We start from the raw sequence: 17,353 nt of genomic DNA, 5'->3' as shown, positions 1-17,353 counted from the left end.
TCCCTTCTTCATGTGTCGAGTTGAGCCTTGAGTCACAGGGGGTGACTCGGTGAGTTGGGAGCTGAACTCACCCATGATGGGACTCGGCGAGTCAATGCCCTGACTCGGCGAGTCCAAGGCAATCTTCATAGCTCAAGAACAGACTTGACGAGTTGTTCATACAACTCGGCGAGTCTTAGCATAAAGTGTTCATCGGATGAAGATGAACTCGACGAGTTGTTCATACAACTCGGCGAGTAGGATGAAGGACTTGAATATTGGTTAAGAAGGTGAACCCGTCGAGTCGTCGCCTAACTCGACGGGTAGGATCGGGATTCAGGGCAGTCGCTTGGGCAGGGACTCGGTGAGTTGGAAAGCCAACTCGGCGAGTCGGGTCAACTGAAAGTTGACTCTGACCTTGACTTAGGGCATGGTCATGGGTAAAATGGTCATTTTACCTAAAGGACAGTTAGCAGTGTTTGATTGAGTATGTCGTGGAAATTGCAGCCGGAGGACTCCCGGAGCAGCAGCAGTCAGTTAGTTCCCGATCAGTTCAGCAGCTACTTCGAGGTGAGTTACCTTCCAGTAGCGGTGGGTCTAGGGCCACAATGCCGACCCACCAGTAGGAGTTGTATGATAGATGACTGTCTTTGTGATATCATCTAAGTTCGCTAGTACCTGATATGTTATATGCTAGCATGGTATGTTGTATGTGATAGTAGTCGAGTACGGTCACTAGGACCGAAGGGTAGTCAGACACCCCAGACACGTCTGACAGTATGTAACGATATGTATGCATGCTGGCTTGTTATGTTATATGTGATCGTAGTAATAGGGGTGAAATAGTCCCCGAGGATCGGTTGTTAGGACCGATGGGTAGTCAGCACCCCAGAATGGCTTGACACGGGTAAGACGGCATCCCAGAATGGCCGTATGGGTAGGTCAGCACCCCAGAATGGCTTGACACGGGTAGGTCGGCACCCCAGAATGGCCGTACCGGGTAGTCAGGCACCCCAGAATAGCCTGGCAGTATATATGTTATGTGTTTGTATGGTATGCGGTAAGTTGGGGGAACTCACTAAGCTTTGTGCTTACGTTTACAGTTTTGTTTTCAGGTACCTCTGCATCGAAGGGGAAGGAGCCGGTGCGGTAGCGGCACGTCATACACACACTCTTCGGTTTCCGCATTCATGAGATTTACTGGGATTGTACTCTGATATTTGATGGGATGTATGGTTTGGCTTTGAGAACATGGTTGCAACGTGTTATGGTGTAAACAAACAATGTTCCTTTATTTAGACAATGTTTTCATTTATTAATGTTTTCTAAAGTAATATCAAAAAAAATTTTTTGGGTCGTTACAGATCAAGCTATGAAGCATGCGAGGAATAGTGATGACATGGCATTCTCGATTGACATGTTTGATGAACTGATGGAGGAGTGCGATAATGAAGATTCCAACAACTCCACTATCTTTGATGAAGAATTTGATGCTGAAAAAAGACTTACTGAAGATCGAGAGGCTGCTGGAAGAAGCGGAGTATGAAGAAATAATAAAGCAATCTGATAGAGCTACTCGGCGAGTAGGGCCGATCTACTCGCCGAGTGCAAGTGAAGAAAAAATGGAATTCGTAAATTCAGCAGCTGACTCGCCGAGTCCCTCTCCTGCACTCGGCGACTACAACATGCAGAACTCAAAAACCGAGCTCAAAACGTTACCCAATCACTTGGAGTATGCTTTCCTTGAAGATGGCCATCAAAAGCCAGTTATAATAGCCTCTGACCTCTCCGAATCTGAAAAAGAAGAACTAGTTCAAGTATTGAAGAAGCGTAAACGGGCCATAGCATGGAGCATTATCGACATCAAGGGAATAAGTCCCTCTTATTGTTCCTACAAGATTAACCTGGAGGAAGGAGCAAAGCCGGTTGTACAGCACCAAAGAAGACTAAACCCAAACATGCAAGAAGTGGTCAAGAAGGAGGTAGTCAAACTCTTTGATGCGGGGATTATTTACTCTATTTCCGACAGTCCGTGGGTGAGTCCGGTCCAAGTGGTGCCCAAGAAAGGAGGAATGACGGTCATAACCAACGAGAAGAATGAGCTTATTCCGACACGAACGGTAACCGGTTGGAGAGTGTGCATCGATTATCAAAAGCTAAACGATGCCACTCGTAAAGACCATTTTCCCTTACCTTTTATTGATCAAATGTTAGAACGATTATCGGGCCATAGTTTCTATTGTTTCTTGGACGGCTTTTCGGGTTATTTCCAAATACCCATAGACCCCATGGACCAAGAAAAGAGCACTTTTACTTGCCCAAGTGGGACTTTTGCTTATTGACGCATGCCCTTTGGGTTATGCAATGCACCCGCGACATTTCAATGGTGCATGACAGCCATATTCCACGACATGGTGGAAAAATTTATGGAAGTCTTTATGGATGATTTTTCTTTTTTTGGATCTTCCTTCCATGATTGTCTCACTAACCTTGATTTGATGCTTGCTAGGTGTGAAAAGACCGACTTAGTTCTTAGTTTGGAGAAATGTCACTTTATGGTCAAGGAGGGTATAGTTCTAGGCCACAAGGTTTCCAAATCGGGAATTGAAGTGGATTAGGCAAAGATTGACACCATTTCCATATTACCTCCACCAACTAATGTGAAGGGAATGAGAAGTTTTCATGGACACGCGGGTTTTTACCGGCGTTTTATAAAAGATTTTTCTAAAATCACTAGACCTCTAACACATTTGCTGTTAAAAGATGCACCATTCAATTTTACTAAAGAGTGTTTAGAGGCGTTTGAATTCTTGAAAGAAAATTTGACTAATGCCCCGATCATTATTGCCCCAAATTGGGAGTTACCATTTGAAATAATGTGTGATGCTAGTGACTTTGCTTTAGGAGCTGTCCTTGGTCAAAGGGTTGATAAGCACTTTCGACCCATTTATTATGCAAGTAAAACTCTAAATCCGGCCCAAGAGAATTACACCACCATCGAAAAAGAATTATTAGCTGTGGTGTATGCCTTTGATAAATTCCGCCCTTATTTAGTTTTATCTAAAACAACTGTTTTTATTGACCACTCTGCTATCAAGTATTTGTTTGCTAAGCAGGATGCCAAGCCAAGATTGATACGATGGGTTCTACTTCTTCAAGAGTTTGACATCGAGATACGCGACAATAAGGGAATGGAGAATGTAGCAGCCTACCAATTATCAAGGCTTGAAAACCCGCATTTGCAAGATGATAGAGTTGGAGATGACTTCTCGGATGAATACATTATGGTGACCACGGGAGAAGAGCCATGGTTGGCGGACATAGCTAATTACTTAGCTAGCAAGTACATCCCAAACGATCTTACCCACCAACAAAAGAAGAAATTCTTTTCATAAATAAAATATTACTTTTGGTATGAGCCTTACCTTTTCCGAAGTTACGCGGACGGAATCATACGAAGATGTGTGTTCGGGAATGAAAGCCGACAAATCTTGGAGCATTGTCATAGCGGGCCCACCGGTGGACATCATGGAGCACACTACATTGCTAAGAAGATCTTTGATATTGGGTTTTATTGGCCCACAATTTTTAAAGATGCAGCTTAATTTGTCAAAGAATGTGATGCATGTCAAAGAGCGGGAAACATTTCATCCCGAAATGAAATGCCACAACAAAGTATTCAAGTGTGCGAGGTATTTGATGTTTGGGGGATTGATTTCATGGGACCATTTCCCATGTCAAAAGGCAACAAATAAATATTAGTGGCGGTGGATTATGTATCCAAATGGGTGGAGGCACAAACATTACCAACTAATGATGCTCGGGTGGAGGTGCGATTTTTGAAGAAGCTATTTTCAAGATTTGGAGTCCCAAAAGCTCTTATAAGTGACCGAGGCACTCATTTTGCCAATGATCAACTAGAAAAGGTGTTAAGGAAATATGGGGTAACTCATAAATTCTCTACATCTTACCATCCACAAACGAGTGGGCAAACCGAAGTGACCAATAGAGCCTTGAAGAGAATCTTGGAGAGACCGGTAGGGAGCAATCGGAAAGAGTGGTCGGACAAGCTAGATGATGCACCTTGGGCCTTCCGAACAACTTTCAAAACACCTATTGGTACTACACCATATAGGCTAGTTTATGGAAAGCAATGCCATTTACCGGTGGAAATCGAGCATCAAGCTTTTTGGGCTTTAAAAATGTGCAACTTCAACATAGCGGAGCTCAAGAACAAACGGTCGATGCAAATGAATGCTCTTGAGGAACTTAGACATGATGCTTATACTAGTTCTTTAATCTATAAAGAGAAAACCAAAAGTTGGCATGACAAGAGGATCAAGGGTAATAAAGAGTTTCATGAAGGGAAAAGGTGTTGCTTTTTAATCCAAGGCTAAAACTTTTTCAGGGCAAAATCAAGTCAAGATGGGATGGTCCTTTTCTAGTGAAGAAGGTGTTTCCACATGGTGCTATACAGTTATTATCAAAAGATGGTACCCTTTCAAGGTCAATGGACATAGAGTGAAAAGATATGAAGAAGGAGTCCCAAGGAATGAAGACATAGAAGAAGGGCTGCTACTGGAGGGAATGGCAGAAACGTAGCATGGGAGGAGTCCAACTAATGACTCCTTCAAAAGAAGCGCTTCCGGGAGGCAACCCGCGTTTAGAGTTTGCATTTCTTTTCCCTTTATTTTCTTTTTAATTTCTTAGGTTCTATTTTATTTTCATTCTTCCCCTGAAAATATGTTTTAAATGATTGCTTGAGGGCAAGCAATGCTTAGAGTGTGGGGTGGTGGTTTAAAAATAGAAAAATTAAGTTTTTTTTTCAATCTGCAAGACTTACTCGCCGAGTTTATACGTATACTCGGCGATTACATCTTTAAAAACCCAGAAAATCGTGAAAACGTGGATCTACTCGGCGAGTAGCACTTTTCTACTCGGCGAGTAGAAATTGTACACAGGTAGTTTACAATCTGTAAATAAGGGGGTTTTCACTCATTCTAAACATTACCCTCATACTCGCAGTGCATATCTCCTCTCAAGCCATTTCTTAAATTTTTGTTGAATCTCCATCTTTCAAGCATAAAGGTATGATCTTTACTCCTAATACTTGTTAAAGGTTAAAGCTTTATCAATTCTTATCCCTTATTTTGCCTAAAACTCGGATTTGGGGGTTTCCTTAAATTCTGGGGTTTTGATTTTCCTATGAATTAGGAGGTTTTAGAAAAAATTTATTTTGGATTAGTCTTTTATGGACTTAGTATAGCAAACCCTTATGCAAAATTAAATGTTTTAACTGACTTATAATGGTCCGATAACAATCTAGTCCCGATGTTCTTCCTACTTGCCGAGTAGTTCTTGAACTCGGCGAGTAGGGGCCTTGACAGATCTGTGTTGTTTAATTTTAATTGTTGGGTTTTTTTTGTTTGTGCTTTCTTGATGTTATTTTGTAGGAACCATGTCCAGAAGAGGTCAAACTTCACATGGGGGAAGCGAAGGAGACATCCCGTGGCTTTCTTTTCGCCAAATAACTTCTAAATCCTCACAGGCCCATGCTAAAAATAGACTGGAAGCTTTAAAGTAGAAGGATATCTACCTCCCTAATGCAATAAACTGGGACTGGTTGGGAAAGATCGAGTTGGAGGAGGAATTGACGCCATATTTGGTAAAGGCTTGTGATGTGGGGGATTCTACCATCATTTGTGATGGATGGTTACAATTGTTTAAGATCCAAGAGCCGGTTTTTGCGGAGTTGTGTCGGGAATTCTTCGCTACCATCTCATTCCGGGGTGGTAGTGAGTATTATAATCCCAATACTATTTCATTTTCACTCGGTGGGGAGCTGCGACAATACAGCATGGCGGAGCTTGCATGGAGGATTGGCATTTACGATCAAAGTGCCATGTTAAATGAAGATTTTGAAACCTTTTTCGGGCAGTGCCATAAAGACCTCCCTGAAGAGGTTGTTGCTTCCACTTGGTGGAACACTATTGCCAATCGGGTATACATTCCATCTTCCGCGCAGGAAGGCCACATCCGTTCACCAGTTCATCGTCTTATTCACCGCCTTATTGCCAGCACAATCAACATGCGAAAGGACGATGACAAAGTCCCGACACTTGATATCTTCTACCTTTGGAGCATCATTACTCCTGATGTCTTTTGCAACCTTCCCTAATGCTTGGCAAAATATCTCGCGGACGGGGCAATCAAAGAAAAAGTGACCTTTAAAATCAATGGAGGGATGTTCGTTACTAGGCTCGCGAGATCATACGGGATCTTGGATTTGCAAGAGGCGAGGGCACTAACCGTCATTTCTCCCCCTCCTTTCAACACTACTTTATATCGGAGGGCACGAATTGTTGAAAAGTTTGGAGATTCTTTTGCTATTCCACATGAGGACGAGGCGGTTAACCCCGAGGAGCCAGCACAACGGGTGAGGCAAAGGAGCGAGAGGGCCCGAGAAGACCCACCGGTTATTCCGGTGGAGGATGAGAATGACGGGTGGAACCAAGTTAACTACTGAAGATACTTGGATGATATTGGGAGAGGCATCAATTACAATAATCAATCGTTTAAGTATCTCTTCCAACAAATGAATATCGCCCCGAGACCCGGGCCCGGTTATCCCTATATCATGAATTGGGATGAAAGGATGCGTAGGAACAATGAAGAAGGAGGTAGTGGTGCTGGAGGAGCTAACATGGATGAGGAAGATTGAAGATTGGTTTTTTTGTGTTTTTATTGTGTTTGGTTTTGGATTATTGTTGAACTTGGATGATTATGTTTTTATGACTTTTATTTGGTTGCTTTCACTCGTGGTTGCATTTTTTCAGTTTTGAAGGTTAGGATGCATTTCGAAGTCTTAAGGGTCAAGGTTCAAGTGAGGAATGTTTGAGAAGAGAGTGTGAAGTTTTTCCATTAAGGTTGAGTCCGTTAGAGTTGGGAGTGATAGAGTGTGTTATTACTGAAGTAATTAGAAGAAGAGTCACTGAATTACCCCAATTCAGCACCTCAATCGAGAAGTAAACAAGCAGGAAATCTTTCTAGACTCAGCGCCTACTCGCCGAGTGCACATAGCCTACTCGGCGAGTACATGGGCAATTACACGACATTACTGCAAGTTGGCAATATACTCGTCGAGTACATTATATACTCGTCGAGTCCATCAACATTTTTCGAATCCCTTAGTTGTTTTGGGCATATTTATTGCAGTCTTATCCATATTTTTCGTAAAGATTCATTACTGGAGGTTTCTAGGAGCTTTGTCCTATATATTTGAGTCATTTGCAAGTCTACCACACGCGACATGGCACCCAAGACATGGATGAGCTGTTCCCATGTCTAAAGTCATTCAAAGTTGGAGCTTAATTGAAGAAAATCACCTTCGCGACTGCTACCCCAGGGGAGTTTGTTCCAATTCTCTATATTTCATGTTTTTATTTTTCATGCATGTCGTGCAATGGGGACATTGCATGAATTAAGTGTGGGGTAGGGGGTTGGTTACATCTTAGCAAATTTAGAATCCAAATATCATAATTTAGGTCTATTTTTAAAAAAAATTCACTTTTGCATACCAAAAATGTTACTTAGGATTTAATTTAGAAAATTTTGGTAAAAATAATTAGGGATCATGTTAGAATTGTGTAGATGATTGCATGAAAACCCAAATGTTTAGTTGAGCCTATATACGTTCTAGTGCATTTATGGCTTCCTTATTCCAGTGAAATCATGGGACAAAAACACGACCTCGCTTAGTTTGAAGGATGCAATATGTTTAGCATCGTGTACCAGAAATGTATCCAGGAAAATTATTATCGCTAACCAATAAAGGTCGACGTTGAGCGCCCCTGCTTAAGCATGTAGGGTTTTGAGTGAAAAAAAGTGAGTTACATGTAAAAAAAAGTGAGAATTACAAGAAAAGTTTGAAGAATTTTTGGAGCATCAAAGTTAAATGTGAAGTTAAAAGATCGAAAATTCTGAAGAAATTCAAAAGTTGAAGATACCAAAAATCAAACAACAAGGTGGTGAATTCAAAGAAATTAAAGATCAAATGTTAAAGAAGTGAAGAATTCCAAAGAGCTCCAATGTGGTATCATAAATTGTAATTGTCTAGATTATGTATGCTTGGGTTGCTCAACCAAAAATACCTTGAGGTTAAGAGGTTTTCTGAGGATGGATTTGGAGGGATGCATAAAATGAGCATTGTTCGGAAAAAGTGGGCAAATGTTTTTGAGGATTGTGAGTATTTGGAGTATAGGGGTTATTAGGAGAATTTTAGAAACAAATGCATGCGTTGCGGTCTTGACATAATGGTTGGGTTCGATTGGAGTTGTCCTACGTGATTCTAATGTGCTAAAATTCAGTTTTGCGTGGGGGAAAGCAAATGTCAAGTGTGGGGTATTTTGATATTTGCATAACTAGCCATATGTTTAGCATATATTTTTATTCATTTTTAGCTAATTATCTGCATAATGTGGACAAAAGGTACTTAATAATGCTTAAATTGTGTTTTCAGTCCAAAAGACATGCTTGGAAACAGAAAGGAATAAGGAGAAGCGATTAGAGACCAAAGAATGAAGAAAAAGGAAAAAACTCACACCTACTCGGCGAGTCCACGCACCAACTGGCGAGTCCATGAGAATGTTCCCGAAGAAAAGTCAAAAATCCTTGCCGTACACGGATTTCACACTTATACTCAGCGAGTCCACGACCTACTCGCCGAGTAGCCCCTGTTTTGTGATAACTATAAATATGGGGTGTCAATCCGAATTAAAGACTTTTCTGGCTTCCTTGGAGATAGAGTTCCGATTGAAGAAACCTTTGAAGACCTGAAGAACCCTAATCTTTGATCTTTTGAAGTTTCAAGGTGAATTAGGTTATATTTTCCACTTAATCTTAGGATTGAATGATGTTTAGCATAATCAAATTTGTGTTTGTGCTTGTTTTCCTTGTAATCATGAGCTAAAGTTCGGATGGTTTCTGTTTAGGAAGAACCACATTACTCCTATGGTTTAATTATTACTTTTGTTAATTGTTTATTGGTGATGTTATTAAATTAAGTTTGTTAAAGAACCTTATGCATTAACCACAACTATTTTCTGTTAATTGGAAGACAATTAAGCTGCATTACATCTCTTAGTTGTTAAGCTCATATAGTAATGTGACCACTTGATCATATGTCTAGGAATAATGAACATGAAACAAGAATTAATAAGAGAATGGGTAAATTAATGTGTGAGCTTGTTTGAGAAACCAACAAACAAGAGGTTAATTGAAACACCCACTTGATTAACCCATTACAAATCTTATTTAATCCAAATAATTGAACTAGGGAATTAATTAGTTTAAACAATTGGCCACTGCTTGAATTGATTAATTGTCTAAGGGTTAGTATTAGTGAATATGAACCTAACCACTATAGTTGGTAACCAATAACAATTAATGTATCACATTATTATACAAATAACCATAGGAGTGAATTGGTTGGACCTAAACAAAAACTCTTAATCAAATTTGGTGAATTTTTACTTGTTTTAGCTTTTAGTTAAATCACTTGTTAGGTGGTTTGTTTAAGTTTCTAGTCTTGTAAAACTAGAGAAAACCTTTACTTTTATTACTTGCTTAGTTAAAATTAGTTGTTAGTTTAATTTTTGTTCCTTGAGTTCGACACTCTACTTATCCAACTATACCACTAAAAGACAGGTTCACTTCCTTTGTGTGCTAAACTTATAATTTATAAGTAGGATTAAAACCAGTGCATTTTACACACATCAATATTAATAAACCTTAAGTATTATTTCTCTCATTTTAGTCTATTCAAATGCATGATGCCATGCAACCCAAATGGACCATGCCAAGTCGGGTCAAGTACATACCAATTATAGTTATGGACTTAGACACTAATCTAACAGTCTCCCACTTGGATAAGTCTAAAACTATTATTGCGTATGACTTCAAAACCGGACTAGCAATCATAGCTCTTGAAAGCTGTTGCCGTACTATGAACAAATCAAAGACACGTCCATTAGATAAGGGATCACATATTCCTCCTTTCTAGATATCATATGGACTGAGACATGGATTATAATCATTTTCTCTGTCCATCTGTTGTTTCCCGATTTCCGATTTATGACGACCGACTAATTGAACAAATCAAATCAGTCCAGGCTTGGCCAAGCACTTCGGGGTGTCATCACTAAATCATCGAGGGGACCACAAATATCACTTTTATCCCTTCAAGGGTAAAAGGAATGGATAAACTTCAACTCATATGTTTGTTCTACTACTTGTTGAATCATACACAAAGGCACGTTTTACAGCATCGAGTTACCAATGCGTTTTCGTATAATCAATGTATAACCAACTAATATGCAACAACTCATATCTCTAGGTTTGAAGAATAAAAGATATTATCATCTTATGATCACTCGTGATAAAATCCATGAAGTGAGTCACATGAGCATGGGTTTAATCCAATACTCTGAACTTATGAGCACTCATGAATGTTGCAGCAACTCTTACTATGCCCACTACCTTGGACATCTACAAACCAGCTTCATGACAGTCTTGCCTTAATACCTACTTCCAACGTATTATCGACCGTGGATGGTTTGAACAACTTAGTCATTTAGAAAGAATGAATTAGTTATTCTGGAAGTCAAAACATACAAAGTGAAACACAAAAATAATCGAATCCAATATGGTCTCAGAGCTTACAAATATAAATAAAACAACTTTATTTATCACCATATTGATTACATATTATTCATTGCATACTGTTTCAAATTATCAACTTTATACTTGAATTAAAACGATAGTTGTCCCATGATCCAAGCATGTACACTATGTTTTCTAAACACTAGTCATGCCATATACCAAGTATGCACACTATGTTTTTCCAAAAATTAGTTATGTCATACACCAAGTATGCACACTAAGTTTGTTTATGATCTTTACTTTGTGAAATAGATCGATTGAACATAATTCCAATGATTCTCATTTCACAATCCCAAATCGTTACCTCAAATGCAACAATTCCAAATTCCTGCCATTTACCGAAATCTGTTAGATTTTAAACTTATGTGCATTGATCCTCTTGTCATGATTATGCACGAAGTCAAAAAGACTTGTCAATAGACATTACAGAGTATTCCAATGGAGATCAACTCCATGGAAATGAAGTCTCATGTTAAAAGTACATTGCTTTGAACATCCTTCTTGCATTAAGTTTTCTAATCTTACACAGAGTGAATAACTTCCACCTATGAGAATATTTCCATATTCCAATTTTGACTATCACTTCTGAACAAGAGGTACCACTTTTCAAAATATGTCAATATGATCCTCTCCAACAATTTACACTATACTTCCAATTGTCCCTGAGCAACCAATCTTTGGTAAACCTTAGATTGTCCTCGACAATTGCTTAATCATTTTAGTCATATCCAGTTCTAGTACTTTTCCCTCTTAATGCTCTAGGCATTTGGAAAAATTTAGGACAAATGAATATTATAGCACATGAAATCGATCCTATATCTGAAGCATATGGGACATGATTCATGATGTCTCACATAAAGACATGATACTAGACCAATCCTTTTGCTATAATATTTCTATTTCTATTTGCCAAGTTCTCATAATTCAAATTATGAAAAGGGATGTCGTAATCATAATCAAATTTTAGAACACAAATATTGTTCCCATATATAGAATTTCCTTATGTTGAACCATTCCAACATAACATTCATATATATACTTGACAAAATTTGATTAAAATCTCATGATCTAAGCTTTTAGATTTGAAATAAAGTACAATTTCCTCTACGTTAATTATAGCACAACAACTTTTCCCAATTGAACTTTTATTTTCTATAATTAACATTGCCAACTTGCAACACTTATCATAATCATCATGCTCAGCACTTATGGTCCCACTAGTTTTGACATGTACTCAGAAATCAGCTGGACTTCTAGAAATCAATGCTTTATTGACTTTCTTACCAAAGTTTAGATTTCTGATACGAGATGCTATGATAAAATTTTATCGAAAACATACACCTTTCCTTAGATAGCACACCTGTGTGTCTAAACAATTTCAAAACTATGAAAAGGGATGCCATAATCATAGTCTCAATTGTTTATACCTTTTCCATTCCTCACAAGTCCATGTTAGTGTGTCGGTTAACCACACACACGCTCCACTAACGACTTTAAGAATGCAAATATCACAATTGCTATCTACTTAAAATCTACTTAGTGAAAGCGTTTCCTCACCATCACTTTCATGAATCAGAGAGAAAAGCTTATGACACTTAGATTTTATGGTATATGTGTTCCTTTCCATGTGAAGTTTGTCAAAACCATTATCACAAGACAAGGTTAGTGACAATTCCAAATTCATATGGACTGAACTTGTACAATCTTATCTTCTTGCCACCTGGCAGCACACACTACTAGAAAAACAGCCTTTTACGACACTCATTGCGCGTCGTAAAAGGCTCAGACGACGCGCAAATGCGCGTCAAGGAAGGTGCTGTCATAAAGAGAGACGACGCACATTTACGACGCTCATTTACGACGCACAATTACGTCACGCGTTTACGACACGCAATGCGTATCAAGGAAGGCCCTGTCATAAAGGAAGACGACACGCATTTGCGTGTCGTAACCTTAGGACGCGCGTGTTAATGACACGCAATGCGTATCAAGAAAGCCCCTATCAAGAAAGGCCATGTCATAAATGAAGATGACACACATTTTTGCGTATCATAATTTTAAATGTTTTAAAAAAAATATTATTTTATTGATTTACTAAGTTTCAAATTAAATAATACATTAAAAATCTCATAATACAAAATAAAATACCATAAATAACAAAGATAATTCATTTCACTAATATGTCAAATAAAAATAATTATTGAGTAATTGTAATAAAAGAAATGAACTCAAGAGAAGTAGAATTTATATACAATTGCATTATCTAGCTTACTATGTGCCAATTAACAACTCTCTGTGTGTTTGCTTTTGCTTGAGTCTTGTTTCCTCCAAAGCTTCTAGCCATGCCAAAGTATGAGTCTTGCTTTTGCTTGAGTCTTGTTCATGTCCAAATCAAGTAAAACATTGCTAGCTTATATTCATCAAGTCCTTGCCTTGAAGTCTTAGATAGATGCTTAATTGTAATATCCAATCCTTCTAGCAGGCCATAGAGATCAACCTGCCAAAATAGTACACCAAATTAATCAGAAGGTTAGATGCTACCTATAAGACAATCCAAAAACACAGTAAATCCATGGACTTACCGTGGATCAATAATTACATACACCAAAGTAATGAAAACAGATGTTTGTTGGCCACACAAGACACATAACAAATGTAGCAGAAATGACACATACCTTCCTGGAACTGAATTGAAGTCACCACAGACTAACATTGGAATATCTGCACTTGCAACTATCTTTTCCAATCCTTTTAACAGTGTGTGGACCTTCAATTTTCACATTTATATAGTTTTTAAGTTATTAAACAAGAAGAAAAAGTGTATATATACAAACAACAAGAGATACTTATCTTCTTTGTTGTCATTTCTCTTTGACAAAATCTACACTAAAAGAAATGTTCCCATGTATGTTAATGTCAAAATTCCTATGAGGGCAAAATGGTCATAATAATTCGGAACAATCCGGAAGAGTATTTTTGTCCGAGTGGAAAGTGAATCTTGATTTTATACACACACACACACACACACACACACATATATATATATATATATATATATATATATATATATATATATATAGACACACACACACACACATAACACAACACAATATCAATGTATGTCAGTGTGTGTGCTAATAACCGAGAAGCTAAAGAGCTTCCTAACAGGAAGATAACAAGAAAGTAGCAAAAATGAAACCATGTGGAATGTCTTCACCATTTGGGCTTAAAGCAAGTGTCTGTAGAAACACAAAAGTGTACATTGAACCCTCGAATAAAGATTGTATTGCACCCAATAATGCTATCTTTTCATCTATTTTTACACACAAAAAAAGAAACTATTAGGTCCAAATTTAGAAGGTAGAATGATATGTATGCATAATTACAACATTGCCACTTTGGATTCTTCATGCTTCTCTTGTATATGTATGAGAGAGAGAGAGAGACCTGATGCAATTGCAACATCAGCACCCTTGAATTGGGTCATTAGATCTTTGCTTTCTGATGAGTCACCATAATTTTCAGTCCATGATGATATGATGATGGCCATTCCAATGGCAAGAAAGATTGAAGCTGCATCAAATGGAGCAACAAGTCCCATGGCCAATGAACCAACTAAAAGATTTCCAAATAAACCAGCTAAAATGGCAACCAGTCCATTCCCAAGAAATATTGCCCTGGAGAATGTAACTGATAGCCATTGTTGCTCAAAACCTCTCTACAGATGCATCAAAACAAGAGCATTAGAACCATACACAATATAAAGGGTGTATTTAAAAATGTAATATTATATCTCACCTTGTTGTGTTCAGCAACAAGCCATGATTCGAAGGCTAAAAAGAGGAGAGAGGTGGCAATCCCTCCCAATATATGCCCCACCATTAGAATTTTACCTCAAATTTAGCTCATCTTTCCTCATCTTTAAGTTTAGCTCAGAACCAATATGTCGCAAGACACGAGTCCTAATTTTTATACCAAATTAATTCCAAATCAAATAAATTAATTTGATCAGAATGTTAAAGAAGTACAAAAAATGAAGCTGAAATTAATAAAATTGATTATATATACTATTATTTATACTTACAAGAGCCTTCCAAAAGCATCAATTATGTGGTTCCCACGTCCACCACCACCACCATTGTTAATGGAACCCATGATTGATAGAGGTTACTTCTCTAAATTTGATGAGTAGAGAGTTGGAAGGGTAATGTCAGTGCATCCCATCTACTTCAGTAGCAGGGTACGAGGTTGCACCCTGTGAACTCAGGGATGGGGTCTGCAAGTCCAGTAAAGCTAACGCCACCCAGAGGCATATAGAAGTCAAGCAAAAACATTTAAAATTTCATATATATGTAGGTTGTACTAAATTTAAGGAAAATTAATCACAATGCATGATACTTATAACTCCAACTAAAAGTATCCAATTAATGGGTTACTATTTTTGATCTCATAAAGTAGGCTATTTTTTTTAGCTTTTTCCCTAGTTGAAAATTGAAAAGTTTGATTCAAGTGACAACATGCTATGAAAATAACAATCAAAAGAAGTAACAGATGAGCCAATAACTCACTTAGAACCATGAAGAACAACAATCAAACGGAGTAACAGGGAAATATTCCATTCAAAATCGTGCTAGACTAAGAAAAATGATAAAGAAACAAGCAAATTGAGAATAATCATGCGCTTACAGGTACTAAAATCCATGCAATTCCAACTTTTGATAAAAAATACCTAAAATTCCCTTTCCTGTTTTGGCCTTCCTTACATGTGTGAACTTTAATGGAATGGGGGTTAAGCACAACATGGACTTCTACTGAATCTAGTGTTATGTATTTTACATGGCATGTTACTTTCTTAATTAGATGATGCCAATTAAAGAAATATATACCTGATGAAAGTTAAGGTTGGATTGTTGATCAAGAAAATTGTGGTTTTGGATTTGGTTTTAATTGAATGATGAGGCCTCCAAACCGATCTCCAAGCCCTCTATCAGCCGAAGTGTATAAACTTGACACACTTCTTTCCTGACTTGAAAGAATCATCATTTTACAATAGGAACAACCAGTTTGAACTTGAGACAAAGAGTTAATCACACAAGAAAGTCTTGATGAGTTACCTGAGGATAATATGTTTTTCCACTATCATCAGTCATGTTATTTACCCTAAAGGTATAATATATTTAACATGCACTCAGAACTAAAAAATAAAAAAAATAAAAATAAAAATAAAAAGCAAACTTACATAAATATTATGTGTTTTTTATACAGGTTTTAGGAGCAGGGTTAAGTACATTAGCATTTTAGATCCAACAAATACGTGTTACTACATTTTAGAGATCCAGGATGGAGGACATGATAGACCTCTGTTTATGGTATTTTTGAAATCATCTATCATTCTAATTACACGCTTCATTTTACTATCAATACGATTTTATATTAAGTTTTTTTATGGAGGTTTCGTTGGAGGATTGTGAGAATGAAGTTTTTATTCGTTTATCAACTGTAAGATGCAGAAATGAGCAGGGCCATGACCTCACCAACTTTCTTCATTAACTCATTCGTAGATTCAATCAAATAAAGCACTTCATAATTGTCCATCTCAAGCAACATATCTGTTACACTTGTAGCATTCTAGTGCTCAATTTGCTCCACCAAAGGGTACAAGTATGTCCTAAGGAACTGCAATTTTGAGAAATCCAAGAACCATAAATATTTCACAAAGTAATCTATATTACTTGACAAATTAATCATGTGACAAGGAATAATACCCGATGTTGGTTTTCTAGACTAGTAGAAGCCAAAACAGAAGCAAGTTTTCTAGTATCGATTGTTCCAGAAAGATGAACATCAAAGCACGATGTTACTTCTGTTGAGACATCAAAAGGTAACTAAACCATGTTAAGCATGCCTGAAGAAAATAGATGATAAAACACATATAATAAGCTCATGAATCGGGAAAAGATAAGTTGAAATGAATACCTTAATTGCCTTAGGCATTTCATCGAATGACTTATAGGTGGCCGGGGTTTGGATAGGCTATCACTGGCGGATCGATGATGGCTACTGCCCATAGGACTACCAGATAAACACTGAAAACATAAACATAAACACAAGAGATTTAATATTCAAAATTTCATATGTCTGTCGAACTAGATTACTCACCCTCTCGGGAACCTGAGAGCTTAGCAACGAGGCAATAACTCTTGTTATCTTCTCTATCCAATCCATCTGATCAAGGTCGTGTTCCCCTTATTTGCTGAACGGATGAAGAAAAGGACCAAGGCTAGAAGCGCAACTGGACTAGGGTTTGTAAATGTGAGGAATCTTTGTAGATGGAGTACGGTAGAGGTGAAGAGGAGTTCAGTTACCAATTTTATGTTGAGACTATTGTGTCTAAATTTCACCATAAAGATACGATCGAGAGAGAATGGTCTTCGATTTCTTGAAGGAAACGAGGGCGTTACAGAGAGGGGGGATCAGATATGCATGGAGATCTAAGGAGAGAGTGAGCAGTCTTCGATCCGATCGAGAGAGAATCGTCGCCATAAAGATACGATCGAGGAAAATCGTCTTGAGAGGGGAAGTTATTTGGGAAGAACATGAAGCATTTGAAACCCTGGACATTGATTCGATGTAACTTGACAGTGGCCATTGTAGA

At 37.9% G+C, this 17,353-nt stretch overlaps 1 pseudogene; it reads right to left on the bottom strand.

Annotated features, from left to right (window-relative positions):
* Window positions 1-13,235: 13,235 nt before the first annotated feature.
* LOC111881762 (uncharacterized) lies at window positions 13,236-14,853 on the bottom strand (annotated as a pseudogene).
* Between the last annotated feature and the right edge of the window lie 2,500 nt (window positions 14,854-17,353).

Source organism: Lactuca sativa, chromosome 8, assembly GCF_002870075.4.
Source record: "Lactuca sativa cultivar Salinas chromosome 8, Lsat_Salinas_v11, whole genome shotgun sequence".
Classification (NCBI taxonomy): Eukaryota; Viridiplantae; Streptophyta; class Magnoliopsida; order Asterales; family Asteraceae; genus Lactuca; species Lactuca sativa.
The sequence above is the reverse complement of the archived record's forward strand: the minus strand, read 5'-3'. Positions and strand labels throughout refer to the sequence as shown.